Genomic DNA, 16,599 nt, shown 5'->3' with positions numbered 1-16,599 from the left:
GGGGGCCGAGGCGGAGGGGAAGAGCTGGGCCCGGCGGGGCGCGGAGGCCAGCGCCGCTGAGGAGCCGCGACCGCGCCGGGGGGAGCAGCAGCAGCAGCAGCGTCCCCCCCCCCCGCCCCGGGCGAGCCGCTGCAGCGGGGCCGGGGCCGGGGCCCGGCCCTCCGGGCGGGAGGCGGTGCGGCAGGAACTGCCCCCAAGATGGCGCTCAGCCCCGGCTCGCCGCCTCGTTTGTAGTCCCGGCGGCCCCCCGCGCATGTGCAGCGGCGCGGCGCGCAGGCGCAGGGCACCCCGCGTGCCGCGGCGGCCGGAGCTGCGGACGTACCTGCCGGCCAGGTGAGCCCCGGCAGTGGCGGGAGGCGGGCCCGGCGCTGGCCCCGCGCGGCCTCCGCGGCTGCCGGGCGCTGCCGTACCGGCCCCGAGGCGCTTCGCTGCCGCGGGGTAGCGGGTCCCGCACGGCGGCTCCGTGAGAGCCGGTGTGGCGGCGGCGGGCGGACCGGGGCCGGGGGCCGCGGGCGGACCGGGGCCGGGGGCCGCGGGCGGACCGGGGCCGGGGGCCGCGGGCGGACCGGGGCCGGGGGCTGGCGGCGGCTCTGCCTGGGGGCACCGTTTGTGCCGCCGAGCCCGGCCCCGCGGCGTCGCCGGGGGCTGGTGCCGGCGGGGGGGTTACCCGCGCGGGGCGAGCGCTGCCCGCGGGCGGGTCCTGCCGAGGCGGCCGCAGCCCGCGGGGGCCTGGCGGTCGCGGCCGCCGCTGAGGGAGCGCTGCCCTCCCCTTCGCTCCGCTCCTCTCCTTTGCCGTTATGAGACGCCGGAGGAACGTACTGCTCCCTCACGGAGCTGCCTTTAGGAAATAATCCCTCGTCATAGCGGGCTTCGTTGGGGAGAAACAGAAACGCCTCGAAACTGCCCCTGTTTTTATTGCAGAGGTGATTTTTATCATGTAAATAACGGAGTGGGGTGCTCAGGGCTCTCTGCTTGCTCTCATCTGTAGCTTTTCTTTTTGGTATGCAGATCTCAAAATTCCCGATTATATTATTTACTTTGGAGAAGGAAAACAAAGTGTTTTTCTTTAACTCGGTACCGTTTTGTCAGCTTGTGAATGGGAAAGGAATAGCTTGTAAAATTTCTCTTGCTGACTTGCATCATCACTTTAGGTTAATGTCCATTTTTTTTTTATATTTAGTGTAAGTCACAGGGAGTAATTCAAAACATTGTACCAAAGTCAGATGCTTCTACTATCATAAAAATCATCATTATAAAGTCCGGCACAGAAAAATGCAGTGTTACAAAACCAATGATGCAGTATAGCACTGTCACTGCCTTTCCAGGAGGTGTTGAAAATGCTGTCAGCTGGCTCAGTGATAGTGCCTTGGGGTGTTGCATTGCTGATTGAGAGACTGGTGTCTGATCTCTCTTTTGACTCCTCTCAAGTCCGAGATGTCAACCCAGTGCATGATCAAGTTGTGATACAGTGCAGTCACAGCGTGTGAATCGTGGTCAAAGTTTGTAGCCGAACTGGACCGACTCAGTGTCACGCATGTTTGTTCGGTAGAATGGGAAAGGTCTGGCGAAGTGTCAGGGGGTTGCATCTGGGAAGTCCAGAAGAGTTTTTGTGCATGAATATTGAGACAATGAGAAGACGGGGGTTACAAGTAGAGAAGATTCCGCTCCTGTTTCCTGTGTCAGGCACACTCCTCAGTCTCCTGTGTTCAGACAGGAGGACTTGGGGGCTCATTGCTTTAGCTTCTGCCTTTCCTCCTCTGTAGAAACAAGGGGACAACAGTCTTCCAAATTCTGGAGCCTGTCAAGCTGTGTTTAGCATGAGTGTATCGGTCTATGGTGAAAAGTAAAAAGGTAATATAAAGTCAAAGGGCTGAGTGTGGAGCTTTTCTAGCACAATAATTTACTTGGACAGGGGGAGAAGAGCTTGCCAAATGTGTGTGTCTTTCTGAGCTGTGGGTAGACTCCTGAAAAATCAAGGCAATCACTGGGATTCATTTGGATTATTGGCCGTTGGACTGGGATTGTGGAGAGGGCTCAGGACTAGCAATGACTGTTCCAATTTCATTTATTTGTTTGCTTGGGATTTTGAAACTTGTTTGTGTGTGGCACACAAGACACTGAAACTTGTCTTGAGGGCAGAAACTTAGCGTGGGCTATACTTGGCTTGTGTTGAGATATTTGCAAATGTAGAAGCTGGAAAAGTTATAAAATTAAAATGAAACAACTGCTGAAAGCAGCATTATTGGAGGCCGTAATTATATGTCTAGCAACTCATTTTGTATCTAAGGTTAAAAACCAATTGAAATTAACAAACCTGCTTAATTTGCATTTTCCTAATCTCAGATCACCTTCAGAAATTCTCCAGTGCTTCTGTTTGCATCTTATATTTCACATTGGTCATACATGACAGGATCTTTAGTGTTTTTCATTGGAAAGTGTAAGTGTAGTGGTACATTTAGATTTCAGAGGCTTTATTACATAAAACATATATTTTGGTTTCTTAAAGATATACTTGGAAACTTTATTGAAGCTACTTTTAGGACAGATTTCTTAAACATTCTTCTGTTGCACGCTCTAGATAAGTGTTATAGCAAAGTAGTAATATATAGGTATGGAATTTTCAGTAAGAAGCTCAAAAAATTATGGCCATAACACAGTCTAAACACGAAAATAAAATACAGGAGAAAGCAAATCAGCTTTAAAATTGGTGTGTGTGTGTGTGTTGGTTTTCATATGTAGCAGAATAAGGATTTTATTTTTTAATTATTTCATTGTCATTTTCACAAATAGCTCAGCTGGATTGCCACCACTGTTGCTTCCTGGCAAAAGGTCAAGACAAACACTCAGTGAGTTCTATTTCTGTAGGCAGTGCTGACACCATAACCTTCTGTTATCAGGGTTCATCTTGTGCTCATCATCTGTCAGCTGCATCTTGGATATAAGTAAATATGCCTCTGCTGCTTATGACTCTTAAGCCTTGTGTCGGACAGTTGCGCAGTACTAGTTAAGACTATTTGTGTGCATAATTATTACCGCCTGGTTTAATCCCTGATAGTTAAAGGAGGACAGAAGAGTGTTTTGCTACTGTTTCTCTGTGTAATGTTGAAGAAAATGTTCCTGATATGTGCCTTGATGTATCTCAAGGGTCTCCTTTTCAAATGAATGTTGTTTCAGAAGAATGATAAAATTCTCTATTCCTTTTCTTTGTGAATTCTCAGTATTCTGTCCAGATCAGGTCAGTTATTAAGCAAAGCAGTTGTGATTTGGTCCTAACATGGGAAAGACTGGGTGACTGTGTCTTCTACTGTGCAAATCAGAGTTGAGGAGATTTTAATCATCTCATATGGTATTCAGTTCTGTTCTTGTAAACTCTGAATTGTAAATGGGAGTTGCTGGATTTTTAATAATACATTCTTATTGATCATTTACCTTTTTCTGTCTGGTCATATCTCCTTGGCTTCTGTGTCTGATGTAGCACTATGTAATGCAGTAATCAAATGGATGCTGTGGGAAGCATAGGAAGGAATAGCTTTGTTTTCATTTGGCCATTGTCCTTACCAGACTTGGATGCGTTTCTGTATTTACAATGAGTTTTAGTTCACCAAAGGGGTGTTCCTTACTCTACATAGTATAAATATGGTTATAAATGCGATGCTTAATTTTAGGGTAACCTTTACCATTCAGTTGTGTATAAACCAGACTTCCTTCATAACTACCAGATGGATTGAAATAGTGAAACTGTCCCTTTTTTTTTTTTTTTTCCCCACAAGAGCTGGAATTATGGCTTTTTTTTTCTATGTGTTTGAACAGAGGATGTAGGCAGTCTGCTGCTCCCTTTACATCTGTATTTTGGAGGTGAAGCTGTGTGCTACATCTTAAACTGATCTAATGACTGGTTGACATACAAAAGGGCTGGTCCTATTCTTGCACTGTTTTGTACCACCTTCAGCATTTACTGGATGTTTTCCTGAATCAGTTCAGTTTGCTAAATAAGCAGAGCACTAATCCAGCCCCTTTGTGTTTCCATTTCCTCAGAAGATCAGCTTTTGCCAGGTAAGCAAGTTGAGTGAGTTCAAAGAAGGTCTGAGTAGTACCAGATGTGTAATTGATTTTTGCGGTGGAAGAACAGCCATAGAATCTGGTGGAACCATCTAGTCTGCTGTGACCAAAAAGAGCAGGGCAAATTATACAGACCTCTGTTTGATAGCCCTCTTGTGTCTTGTCAGCTGTAGGATGTCAAGATGTAGGCGTTGTTTGCATTTATTTTGTTAATGTGTTTTATTTCTGTGAACTTGCCTGTGCCTCCAGTCCATTTAAATGTAGAGCAGTGATATATCCCAGGGGAGAGCTTTCAGAGCACAAAATAATGTTGTAGGTGCTAACTACCTCTGCTTGTTTTCTTTTGAACTTGACAGCTGCTAGCTTCATTTCATATCTCTTAGGTTCTGTATTGTTTGGAAACAGCGAACATCTGATTTCTATTTACCTTGTCCATGCAACTGATGATTTTATAGGCTTCTGTCATATCGCACTGCAGTAATCTCTGTTTCCAGGCAGAAGAACCCTAGCCTAATTGATTATTCCTCATTATTCATCTTTTCAAACCTTGTTTCCTTTTTAAAAAATATTTTTCCCTTCCATTATGTCCTCTTGAAATGAAGGAACAGACATTGCATCCAGGACTTAAGCTGCAGACATTCTATAGCTTTATATGGTGGTTTAATTAATAATAATTTCCTAATACTAGTTTTTTTTGTATGTTGAATGGATGTGAGCTGATGCTTTTATCAGTCTGTCATGACTCCAGCAAGACTTTCTGAATGTTAATGACCAGTTTGGAGCACATCACTCTATATGTGAAATGAGGATATTTTTTCTTCGGACTGCTACTTTATTTGCACTGAATTTCATCAGTTATTTTAATTCTTGATTATTCAGTCTCCTAGGTTTTTTCTGCAGATCTTCAGGCAGCTCTTCTCTTTACTATCAGACTAGCTTATATCCTCAGGAGACTTTCACTCCACTCCTTGCCCCTTTTTCCAGATTGTGTATGAATAAACTGTGTAGCAGATTACTGCAAAAGGCTCCTGGCAGTCTCCCTCTCTGTGAAAATTGACCATTTATGCCTACTCTCTGTCATCTGTTTTCATCTGGTTTTGGTCCATGCGAGGGCTTTCACATTTATCCTTTAGCTGCAGAGCTGCTAAAGTTCTGTAGCTATATGAATGTTATCTTGTATTTCAGTTTCACCACTGCTAGAAACACATGCCTGTGAATGCCCCTGCTAACGGAGAGGTTCTGCCTCTCCTCGCAGCCCTTCCTGCTGCAGGATGCTCCCCTCCAGCATTCCTGCTGCTGTGCAGTGAATCTGCTCTGAAAACTGATCTGGCTGGAATTGAACCTAACAAATTATAAATTAATGCTGATTTAGTGTTGCTGTACTGGTAGTATACAAATGCGTGCGTGGATTTAATTAGAATCTATTCAGTTAGATAAGTGCATATATATATATGCTTGTTGCTGATGATTGAAATTGTGACCTTACAAACTCAACTGTAGTCTAGACTGAAGGCAGTGTAAGTGTCTGTGCACAGACTTGCACTTTTTATTTCAAATTGGCATGAATTGGGTGCTGTAGTTAGTATGACTTGGAGTAGGAAGTGCACCTAGATACTAACTTGATCAATTTTGTGAGTGCCTCTTGGATGCTTTCACTGTGCAGAAAAACAGTGAGATCGTGGTTTAATATCTGGAATACCTTAAACAAAGACAGTGAATAAGGAGGGGGTTTTTTAGTGGATTTATGTAAATTAATAGGGATCTAGTATTACTTTTTATCCTATTTATGGACTTCATTCTAATTTGTTAGGAACAATTGGATCATAAATATTTAAAAAATACGTAACTGGAAATTCACTAATTTTGCTGCTGATGCCCTTGTGTTTGTGAGTGCTAGAATTATTTGGGATTTGTGTACATTTGCATTTCCTAAATACGAAGGATGTAGGTCTTTAAATCTCTGCTCACTAAATAGGCTTTTCAGGTGTGTTCTTGAAAACTCATATGCAGATTCTCCAGTTCTGTTGTCATACATAATAACAGTTTTCTGCTGAAGGAGTTTTTCAGGTTGTCTTTGTGTGGAGAACTGAAGTTAGATGCTTCTGTTTTTAGCAGTTTCTATTGGCTGTGGTAGGTTTGAAATTCATTGATTGGCCAATAAGGCCTGGGGTTTTTTTCAGTTTGTGTAGGTGTTTCTACCTTTGCACAGGCAAAACGAAAAACTTGATTTGCATAAATATATGGTTATATGACTTGGACTGCTGTACTTCCTCCCAGAAGAGCAGGGCTTGTATGTGGTTTTGGACTTTATTTTCCAGATGGGGATTGGGGAGTGGTTTATTTCTGCTTTTCTGTGCTGTCAGTTCAGCTGCTACATGGTTTGTTTCTGCCATGGTTGGAGAATTAATATGACAGTATTGAGAAAGACAGGCAAGCACATCAGCTGATAAAGAGGCATTTTTAACCATTATATAGTACTCTACCTTTGCTGTTTCTCTCAGGTAGTTCATTCTAATATGGCTTTCCTCAAAGAAACGGTCCCTGTTACAAATCAACTTCTTTCTTCCATCAGCTTGGATGAAGAAATTACCAAATATGTTTCTTATGGTCCTCAGGAAAGCCAGGGAAGATTTTTTTCTCACTTTACAATGCAACTGAACTTTCTCCATGGGCTGACAGAGAGAAAGGCACAGGCCTTGGTGAAAATCTGCACATGGTCTAGCTCAGCCACAGAACAAAATTATACTTTCCTGATATTTTTAAGATAAAGAGTTAATTGGAAACATTTGTTGTTTTTTTTTTTTTTTAAAAAATTCGTCTGTGTCCTGGGTTTGAGTGAGTGGTAGCAGAGGAAGGGGCTACAATGGTGGCCCCCTGTGAGAAGCTTCGCGAAGCTCCCCCGGCTCCAAGTCAGACCCACCTCTGCACCAAGGTTGAGACAATTAGCTGTGCCTCTGCAATGGTGAGATGGCAGGGCACCCCCCCACTGCCACCCATGGAGGTCGATGGTAGAGCAAATGCCCACGTGTGGTCTCTGGGGAACCCCACCTCTTTTCAGGTGGCTAAGCCTGGAGGAGGCTTGGACTCTATGGGAAGAAGCAGCCCCCGCTGCTGTAATTCAGTGCTGGGAGGACTGCAGCATGCGGGGGTGTCCCACGCCGGAGCAGCTCGGGAAGGGCTGCAGCCGTGGGAGGGAATCCAGTCGGAGAAAGTTGGTGTCCCACACCAGAGTAGCTAGGGAAGTGCTGCGGCCTGTGGGAGGGACTCAAGTTGGAGAAAAGTTGTGGAAGACTGTCTTCTGTGAGAGGGGGACCATGCTGGAGCAGGGGGAAGAAGTTCCAGAAGTTTGTGTTCCCCCCCACCCTCCCAAAGATGGAAGAAACAGCAGCACTGCCTGCACCCCCCATTCCCTGCCCCTGCACCACTGGGGGAGGAGGTAGAGATATCGGGAGCAGAGCTGAGCCTGGGAAGAAGGGAGGGGTGGGGGGAAGGTGTTCTCAAGATGTGGTAATGCTTCACACTGTCCTACTCTGTCTGTTCAGTAGTGTTGTTGTTAGCATCTGTATTAAATTTATGTTCTTTTTTCCTTCCCTTAATGAGTCTGTCTTTTGCCTGTGACTCAGTCATCCCTCCCTGCCCCTATCTCAATTTCTGAGCCTTTTTGACTTAATTTTTTCCTTCTCAGCACGAGGGGGAAAAGGGGGAGTGAGCGGCTCTGTGGTGCTCAGTTGCCCTTCAAGCAGACAATGGATGGAACACCCAGTAGGTATTCCATCCAATTCATGTTTGGCTAATAAATAATTTGCCAGGTCACCTGGCACTGAGTGGCCTCTCAGTTCCATCCCTTCAAAGGTGAGCACAGTCATGCTGCTGTGAGATGTCAGTACGTGGGCAGTCTGGGAATACCTTGGAGTTGGGAGCAGGACTGTGGGACATTGCTTTGAAAGGAGGTATGTTATTCTTCAGCATTTTACACTGTATAATACCAATATAAAGCCAATGCTATAGCTGCTGTTATGGTGTTGGAAGAAACAAAAGAAAGGAGTTTAGAAGATCGTCCATCAAGATGTCTCCTTGGTGAGACCTTGCTCTTGCCTGTGTCAGTCTGCAAATGCCGGGTTGTAACGTTGTCCCCCTGGCCACGACTGCCACATTTGTCACTTCATAGTGTTTGCTACCATGCTCATTCATACTACTGTGCCATATAATTGAATGATTATGGCTGAGGAGTCAGCATAGAGTAATCTAGGACTGTCAGCTACAATTTTTCAGTTACTGGCCCATTGTTGTGAAGATTCCAACACAAATGCCTAAATTGCAAAAAGGGCTAGAATTTTCCAGCAGGGTGAATACAAAAGCACAGAGGAGGGTGTAGCTTTGTCTGTACAAAAGAGTTAATGAGGAAGTTCAGATCATATCTGCCTTCAGGAAAAAGTTAAAACAATTTAGTGTTTTTGAGAGCTTAATGTATTTTTAATTTTTCTGTTCAGCTGCATATTAAAAAAAAAAAAAAAAGTGTGAGGCCTCTATCCCCAGGGAGGAGTGAGGAGTGGAGATAGGGTCTGTGTGTGGTACTGACTCAGTTCCCAGCTTGGGAATTTTGCAGTGTGTGGGGTCTTGCCATAAGAGAGTGAAGGTGTAAAAGATTCTTTTGACCCACACTGCGCAGTACAGAAATGTTTGTTACCTTTTGGACACTTAATCTGTGCATTTGTAACCGATTTTAAATGGTCTTGGAGCTCATGGCTGTTCTGCTGCTGGACTTGGTCATGGAGCTGACCACATGAAGAAGCAGGAGCTGAGGCAAGTTGACTGGGATTCCAAGGAATCACAAAGTTTTTCCAAACTTCCGAAATGCCATACAAAGTAAGTCCTGCTGCTGGTCAGGCTTCAGGAAACACCCAGCTCTTGTGTGATCTCTCATGCTTACATAAGGTATCTCTTTGACCTCCTAGCAGTGTTCCAAATCTTATAAAATATAAACCGTTGGCATTTCTCCTAATTTCTACACCAGAAAGGGTTATTGATGTGCAACTGCTGAGTGTGACACTCACAGCTGGAGAATGCTCCTTAAAAAAGGAGCTAATGGGGCTTAAAGCCAAGTTGATTTTGTTGTCCTTTAGCTCAGGTTATTCACTGTATTTGAATATATGCTTGTCTGGATGTATTGCCTGTGGTAAGAAGGTCCAGACTGCTTTGTGAGAGTAACTGCTGACTAATTTTTCTGTCGATGTGCTCCAGTGGAGGGAGGGAGCTGCCTCAGACAGTGATTCTTGCTCAGAGGTGTTACTTGCCTTAAGAGGGATTGACTTTACTGCAACACTCCCTGTCACTCAGCCACTCTTCCAGGTTTCCATCCCAAACCTGCAAGGAAGTCAGAGGCTGTAGCTGGTGTGATTCACTGGGGAGTATCCTGGTTCTTCTGGACTTCTGTGGTGGAGGTGCAGGGATAAGAAACACCATTTTCCCCTCCACCCCCCAAAATGCTTACTTTCTGAAATAACTATAATTTGGATGGTGAATGGAAGATTTTTTTTTTTTTTTTTTTTTTAATATAAGATGACCTGACTGGGTATGGATGCATGCAGCCTTTCTGGCCCCTCGCCAGACTGAGACGGTCATACCAAGACAGTGATGGAGACTTCTTACACCCTGCTTACCAAATACTTGTGGCTGTTTTGTTGTGTTTTTTTTTTGTTTTTTTGTTTTTTTTTTCCTGTTTACTGTTCATGCATGTTGAATATGAATTGATATATTTTGTGTGATGTGTGCTCCCATGTTGTCTTCATGAATTCTTTGCAAATACATATGAATGTTAACGATGATTCCTGAATATTGGGTAGCCTGATAACTGCTGTTATAGAGTATTATTGGCTTCATAAGAACTCTTCTATCTGGATATTTCAGCAGTCAAAATCTGGAAAGCCGCAGCTTTAGTGCCAGAGCTGACTGGTCACATGTGTACTACAGAGGCTTCACTAGTGTAATGACACCATCAAGCCCTTCTGATAGTGATTCAGCTTATGCTGTGAGAAATGGCTTTTATTGTTGTGCCTGGTAGTAGCTGCCTAAATGAAGTGTTTTCAAGGGTAATTCTAGACTGCTATAATTATATGTATGCTGCCACTCTCACCAGCATAAGAATGTTTTTAAAATAATTTGCAGAGCTCGCCAGTTGGTTACTCAGTAGGGGGGTCCTCTGTCTGTTCTACATGAATGCATTCCATTTTTGGTAGTGTTTTTAGGTGTTAGAAAGTGGTATTTTCTCACTGATCACAGTTCTTCCTGACGGTGCAGTGACCCCTAAAGACTTAAAGTCTGTCATCCTGCCTTTTTTTTTTATTAACCAAGATATCCCATAGGGAGCAGAATTCCTGGAGGACACTTAAACCTTGATAGTGAAGAACAGATGGGTATCTGTAGTGCTGTGAGGCAGAGCAGAAGATGCCTTTGGAAGGGGTAGTGAGCTGTGCGCTCATGTTGCTTGTGGCCAAGGTGCAAACAGCATCCTCAGCTCCACTGCCAGGCAGTGCCATTCTGCTGCACTTCCAGCAGAAATGTTGTGCGCAGTGATGCTGCAGCACAAAGACTGAGCTGCTCTTCTCATCTATCCTGAGAAGCTATTTTGGTCTGGGAAAAAAAACTTCATCTTTTTTTTTCCTTGTTTAAAAATTATTTTATTGAGGTTGCAAAACAAGCATAAGACAGCCTTCGTATGCTGGCTTTTAAAATTGTGTTTCACTGGATTTCTCAAACAGATGAAGAAGGCACTCATTGAGCAGTAGAATTTTTTTTTTTGTCAGTAGTGGAAGGATTGTGGTGGTTTTTCCTTTGGCCTTTCATAAGATAACTGCTTTTTTTCCCCCCTTGATTTTAATTGCTTCATTCTTCTTTAATAAAGACAGCAGTTTCTTAACAATGAAAGCAATAAAACAATTAACTGGAGAAGCTTGTGCTCTTAAAAAAAAAAAGGGAAAAATTAAGAACTAGAATATAGTTCATTGTGTGGCTTAATGACCTCTGAAGAAATCCACAGTAGAATAGGAATATGAATTTAAGACTTTACATAAAGTCAGGAGAAATACTGTCAGTATTTCATAAAATAAGAACTATTTAGGCAGAAATACTGTTCAGCTTTTTATGGCGGTCTCCAGAATATAAATCACTGTACTTTCTCTGATTGGTAGGTAATAGTTGTTGGGAAAAAGATTGAAATGGCTTAAAATACATGCTCCAGAAAGCTTAATTTGTGACGTAAGCATTAATTGCCTGAACTGAGAAGTGTTGTAATGCAGGTGTCTTGCTTTTCTGTAGTTTAATATCTTTGATGTGATGTATTAATGTTTTCTCAGATCTCTAGCCTTCAAATGTCATTCCGGGCTTTGGACTGATTGTGAACATGGCACGCTGCTATTTTTATCATGTCTCCACATTAAAATGAACTGCTTATGCAGAAGCCATCATCAGTCACCTTGTTGGCCTAAAAATGATTTAAGTCTTAGTGTTGTCAAAGCTTTCAGTAAGGAAAGACTCACAGAGTTTGAATCCTGATCTTGAACCATTTTCTATAATGAAGTCTGAAGTATTTTAATCCTATCATAAATCACTAGACTCAGATTTTCTTTTGCATTTTTAAGAGAACCACAAGTCCTCCCAGCAGCAGTGACTCCAAATTGCTTTTCATAGTCTGGGGCCTTACCTTTCAAGACTGGCACTCACCTTTCTGTAAATCAAGGGACTTGTTCGGCACTCTTGGCCTCTGCATCCCTGCAGCACTGTTCCAGCATCAGTGTGAATAAAAGATGCTGTGCTCCCAGGGGCTGCTTGGGAGCTCTGGTGCCTCCAAGCCCCTGAGTGCAGTTGCAGCAGGAGAGGGATCTCTTTCTCTTATCTGACCAGACAAGGACTGCAGTTATTTCTGTGCAGCTCAGAAAGTTCCATCTTTTTTTTACTCACATACCTGTATACTCATCATTTTTAAGGGATGAGCAGTCACAGCTGCTGCCTCTGAGCACCTGCACTAACACAATTCGGTAATCACCATCACCACTGGCCTAGTAAGGAGCTCAGCTGAGCAATGCTCTTTCTCTCTTATACAGTGGCCAGATGAAGAGCAATGAGTCTTATTACTGGTAATTGGGTCATAAAAGGTAGAAAACAGCTTTCAATCTGTCTGTGGGGCAGCAATGGTGAGGAGAGGGTCTCTGTTTTACTCCAGACTGGCTGCAGAGTCATTGCAGGGGAGGTGGCCTTGGAGCTCTTGTCTCTTTCCCTACTCCTCCCCCAATTACAGCTCCATTTGAAGGGAAACCAAAACATTTAAACTCTACCTGAGGTGAATATTTAACAGGAGGAGTGTATCAGTGCCAGTGTGTCAGGCTGCAATGGAAAGAGTTGGTCCCTTCACTAAACAGAAAGTTATTCAGTGCTGACTCAAAAGATCCCAAGAGAAACTGCACCGCTCAATCGCAGCATGTGTGGCTTGGTGAAGTAATTATATAGAGACATTTGTTATCCTGTGCTAGGCAGGACTGTCAGACAGATGAATGAAACTGATCCCTTCTGACTTTATTGTGTTGAACAGTACCTGCATAGGAAGTGTTACCTGAAGGGTCCAAGAAAACTAAGAGTACAGCCAAAAAATAGGTTAGGATGAACTACTGAAGCTAAATCAGATCAATACATTGTTTTGAAAAGAAATGAATGCCTGCACCTGTAATGATTCTCACTGCGTCCTTCTTTTGATTGAAGCTCTTGAACAAATAGAGGAGTATAGGACTTCTCTGCTGCTGTAGTGAATGGACACTTTTCTCTTTACAGCTACCGCACAGTAACCTAGTATAGCTCATACACAGATGCAGAGAATGTACATAAAAGGGCTAATTAAAAAAAAAAAATTGATGTCAACTTGAGGTCAAGAGGGAAGAATATGAGCAGATTAGATTTAAAATTATGTAGCAAAAAACAGGTTTTAACAAAATTCCCAGTTCTGTGGGTGGTGGGGGAAGCAGGACATTATGTAGAAGGTTACCTGCATATTTATGAAGGTATGTGGCAGTATTAAGGCACGTTTCTAAAGAGAAACTCTGATACATCTACCTGAGGAAGCATGAGAAGTGCTCTCATAGAGCAGTAAAATATTAGACATAATCTACAGTGGAGCATCAGCATAATTATTCTGGCGAATTCTTTGAGTATAAAAGAACTAGAAAAAAAGAGAGAAAGGTGACAAGAGAGCCGGAGGGTGCGAAATGAGAAGGAAGGGGAGGAGATGTTAAACAGTTTAGGACTTTGCACCTTGGAAAGGAGCCACTTGGAGAACAAAAGAAAGTATTAAAGCTCTATAAAAGCATGACTGGCACAGAAGGTGAGTAAAGAATAACCGGGATTTCTGAGAGCATGAGGACTGTTGGGACACCCAATAAAAATTTGCCTGTAAATTGGACAGAAGAAATATTTATTTTATATTGTTAGCTATTGCTAGCGAATGATGCGGAGGCCAAAACCGCAGAGATATCAGAATTAGAAAAGTAAATAGGAGAGAGGTGACAATGTTTGTTGATAAAAAATAACGTTTCTATTTATTATCAGAAATTTAACTTTAAAGAAACATGGAAAAATCCTATCATGCTGAGTGATAAAATAGCATTTCAAATTCAGTGTAGTGAAGTAACACACCTAGAGAACAGCCCTCACTGTATATATGCAGTGATGAGCTCTGAACTGGCTTTCCAGTCATAGATGAAACAGGGGTTGTAATAGGCAGTTCTATCAAAATACTATTTCAGTGCTTGGAAAAGCAAATTGAAGGTTAGATGCTTGTGGAAAAATAATATTGATCAAGCTAGGAAACATGCTGTGGTGTAAACCCATAGTGCGTCTGTGTTGTGAATGCTGCCTGAGTACCGGTCTCATTGCTTTTAAAGACCCAGTGAAACTGGGAGAGATCCTGAAAAGATTGACAAGAATGATCAAAAGGTGTGAAATTAGTTCCTTGTAAAGAATGATCAAAATTGATCAAAACTCTTCAGTCTCAAAAAGATATCTTTGAAGGGGATATGATGGAAGCATATAAAGTGTTAGCAGCATGGAGTGTATATGAACCCATTATTCATTGTCTGGTCTGATAAAAGGACTAAGACCACCAAATGAAAACAATAGGTGGTAGGCTCAAAACAAAGTGAGATATTTATAAAGTGGGATCAGGACCTCCTTTCTCTTTGGTGCTGAGGTTTTAATCTCTTGGAACAATTCCCTGGATTTAGGCTGATTTATTCTGCAGTTAACACTTCATCAGAACATTGTTCACAGGGCTTTGAAAGTTTAGCTCTGGAGCTCTGTTCATAAGAGAAATCCTTTTGAATGTTGGAGTAGGGATATGAAGCCTGACAGGCTGAAAGAGCCACTCTGATCGCTTTTCATGGGGCATAATCTGTGCAAGTTCTTAACAAAGTGTTTTAGTGGAAATGCCGGGTAAAGTCAATACAGTTCGTACAGATCACTACACGAAGTCTAGCTTTGTGGCTGATATTTTGGAGTTGTTATTGGAGTATTAAAATTTAGACAGCAAGAGCTAATGTATTGTCTTTTTCTGAGAGCTGGGATGGTGGCATATTCTTAACAGTTGTGCTAGGTAGCTCCAGCTTCAGCTACTACAGAAATAATACAACATAAAATACCAACCAGTGGCAGTAGTGTTATTTTGGAATTTCCCCATAGAATTTAGAAAAGGACAGACTGAAGAAAGTTTTGGATTCATGGACACTGGACATGGTTCCAGTGTACAACTGCTATTTATTTTTGGTTTATTACCTGTGGTTTGTTGTGTTCATATGTTCACTGATGAATTTAATTACTTGCCATTTTAGGCCAATTCAGAGCACCTTGCTAAACGTTTCTTTACTTAATTGTAATAAGAGATATTGCTTACTTAAACTCATAGACTTCCCAGGTGAATTATGCTTTGAGATGTGTTCCAGGTCAACATATCCTGACCTGGAGAAGAGCTTCGGGTCACAAGCTTGTCATTATTTCCACCTAGTTAAATACTACCTCAATCTGCAAATCTTGGAGATGTTTGGAGGTTGAAAAAGTAGGGAGAGGAGTGTTGGGGTCTGTTGGTGTTTCTTAGATAACCCCTCCGTTGTAACCAGTGTAATGTGTGCTGAGCTGCAGCGTGAGCGCGTGGCCTCGGGGCCCTGACTCCTTGCCAGAGGCTGATGTCTGCTTGGGGACACTTCGCTTCTGAGCAGGGCATGGCTGGGCCGGAGGCTGAATGAGACTCATGGGATGGTGAGGGAATATTCTGTGGTAAAGTGGGTTATTATCATTTTACTTTTCAAGTATTATCTATGATCCAGAGTAATTGGATTACTGGGGCTTGACAGGTAACTAATTGTGTTATGCTCTGTGGGTGCACTTAGACCTCTCTACCAGCCAGCTAAAACTCATTAGCTTAAATTGCTCTGGAGGAGACTAAGAAGAGAATCTATGCTTTGGTTCCATGATGGTGGCTTAAACTAATATGATATTCTTTACAATTGGTTTTGGCACCTGTTAGTACCACAATTCACCTGACTAATACTGTCTTAATTACATCTTATAGTACAACCACCCTTCTTGAGAACATTTTTAAACCTCTTTTAGAATTTCTTTAGAATTCATAAGTGTAACATTGCAGAATTGGACATTGGGTAAGTAAATATATCTGCTGTTTTTCAAAAGAATAAGACAATGAAGCTTGGAGAGGGAGGGGGGGAAAGAAGTAATATTGGAATGATTAAAATCAATCCAGAACAAACTAGGACTCATTTTATTTCTGAGGTGACTGTGTTAGCAGTGTCTTTAAACTAAGTCCGCATAAAGGTTAATATGGGAGAAATGTGCACGTATTGTTACAGGAAGGAAATACTCAAACCAGGTAAAAATATTTGATATTTTTTCTCCAGATGAGTGTTGGCAAGCTAGCCTGTCTTTAGGAAAGGTATTATCAACAGGCTTTCATAGGACCAGGGCTGGTGTTCTAACACTTGCTGTTTGCTAAGGGCATTGCATTGGGAAGGTCCTTCTCTGGACAACACATGCTAACTTCTGGAAAGATGTGGCTTCTCAGAGCTGCTGAAATGGGCTGTCTTTGATTCAGCTTCCAGACTGTGTATATTCATTTTTTGTTTTGTCATGTTGGGATGAAAGAGTATTCTGTGTATAATAGGTAAAGATGCTAATAATTTTTGTGACTGTGAGGGAAGGATAGATTTCATGGGCAAGGCTGCCTACAAAGCCTGAGAATAAATAACTTCTGTGTTTGGAAAGAATGACAGCATTTCAGTGCACTGGGGAAGAAACTTCTACAGGACCTGAGAGAGACTGAAGTTCGTCTAAAGTATGCATGTATGTACAAGCAAAGAGGAAGTATCACTAGGTGCTATTTTTTTGCTGTTTCCTAGGCATTTGCTCTTGAACTGTATTGGACTGGATTTTGCACTACATAGATCCTGTGCAGTTCTCCACGTGTTCCTATTCTGGAAAGTATTGACTGTT

The 16,599-nt window shown here is 42.8% G+C and overlaps 1 protein-coding gene across 7 annotated transcripts in view; it reads left to right on the top strand.

The window, feature by feature from the left end:
• The first annotated feature begins 213 nt into the window (after positions 1-213).
• NDRG3 (NDRG family member 3) overlaps positions 214-16,599 on the top strand; it is a 64,749-nt gene continuing 48,363 nt past the window's right edge. For 5 of the 7 annotated variants that reach the window (XM_042800904.1, XM_042800902.1, XM_042800903.1 and 2 more), the window contains exon 1: positions 214-333. The gene's annotated coding sequence lies outside the window, so the exon portion shown is untranslated. Of the gene's footprint in view, positions 334-354; positions 474-754; positions 924-16,599 lie in introns of those variants that run through there. The other 2 variants (XM_042800900.1, XM_032992962.2) reach the window with 2 other exon arrangements.

The sequence above is a fragment of the Tyto alba genome, unplaced genomic scaffold (assembly GCF_018691265.1).
Source record: "Tyto alba isolate M040663 unplaced genomic scaffold, T.alba_DEE_v4.0 Super-Scaffold_33, whole genome shotgun sequence".
Classification (NCBI taxonomy): Eukaryota; Metazoa; Chordata; class Aves; order Strigiformes; family Tytonidae; genus Tyto; species Tyto alba.
This window is presented reverse-complemented; position numbering and strand designations above follow the sequence as displayed.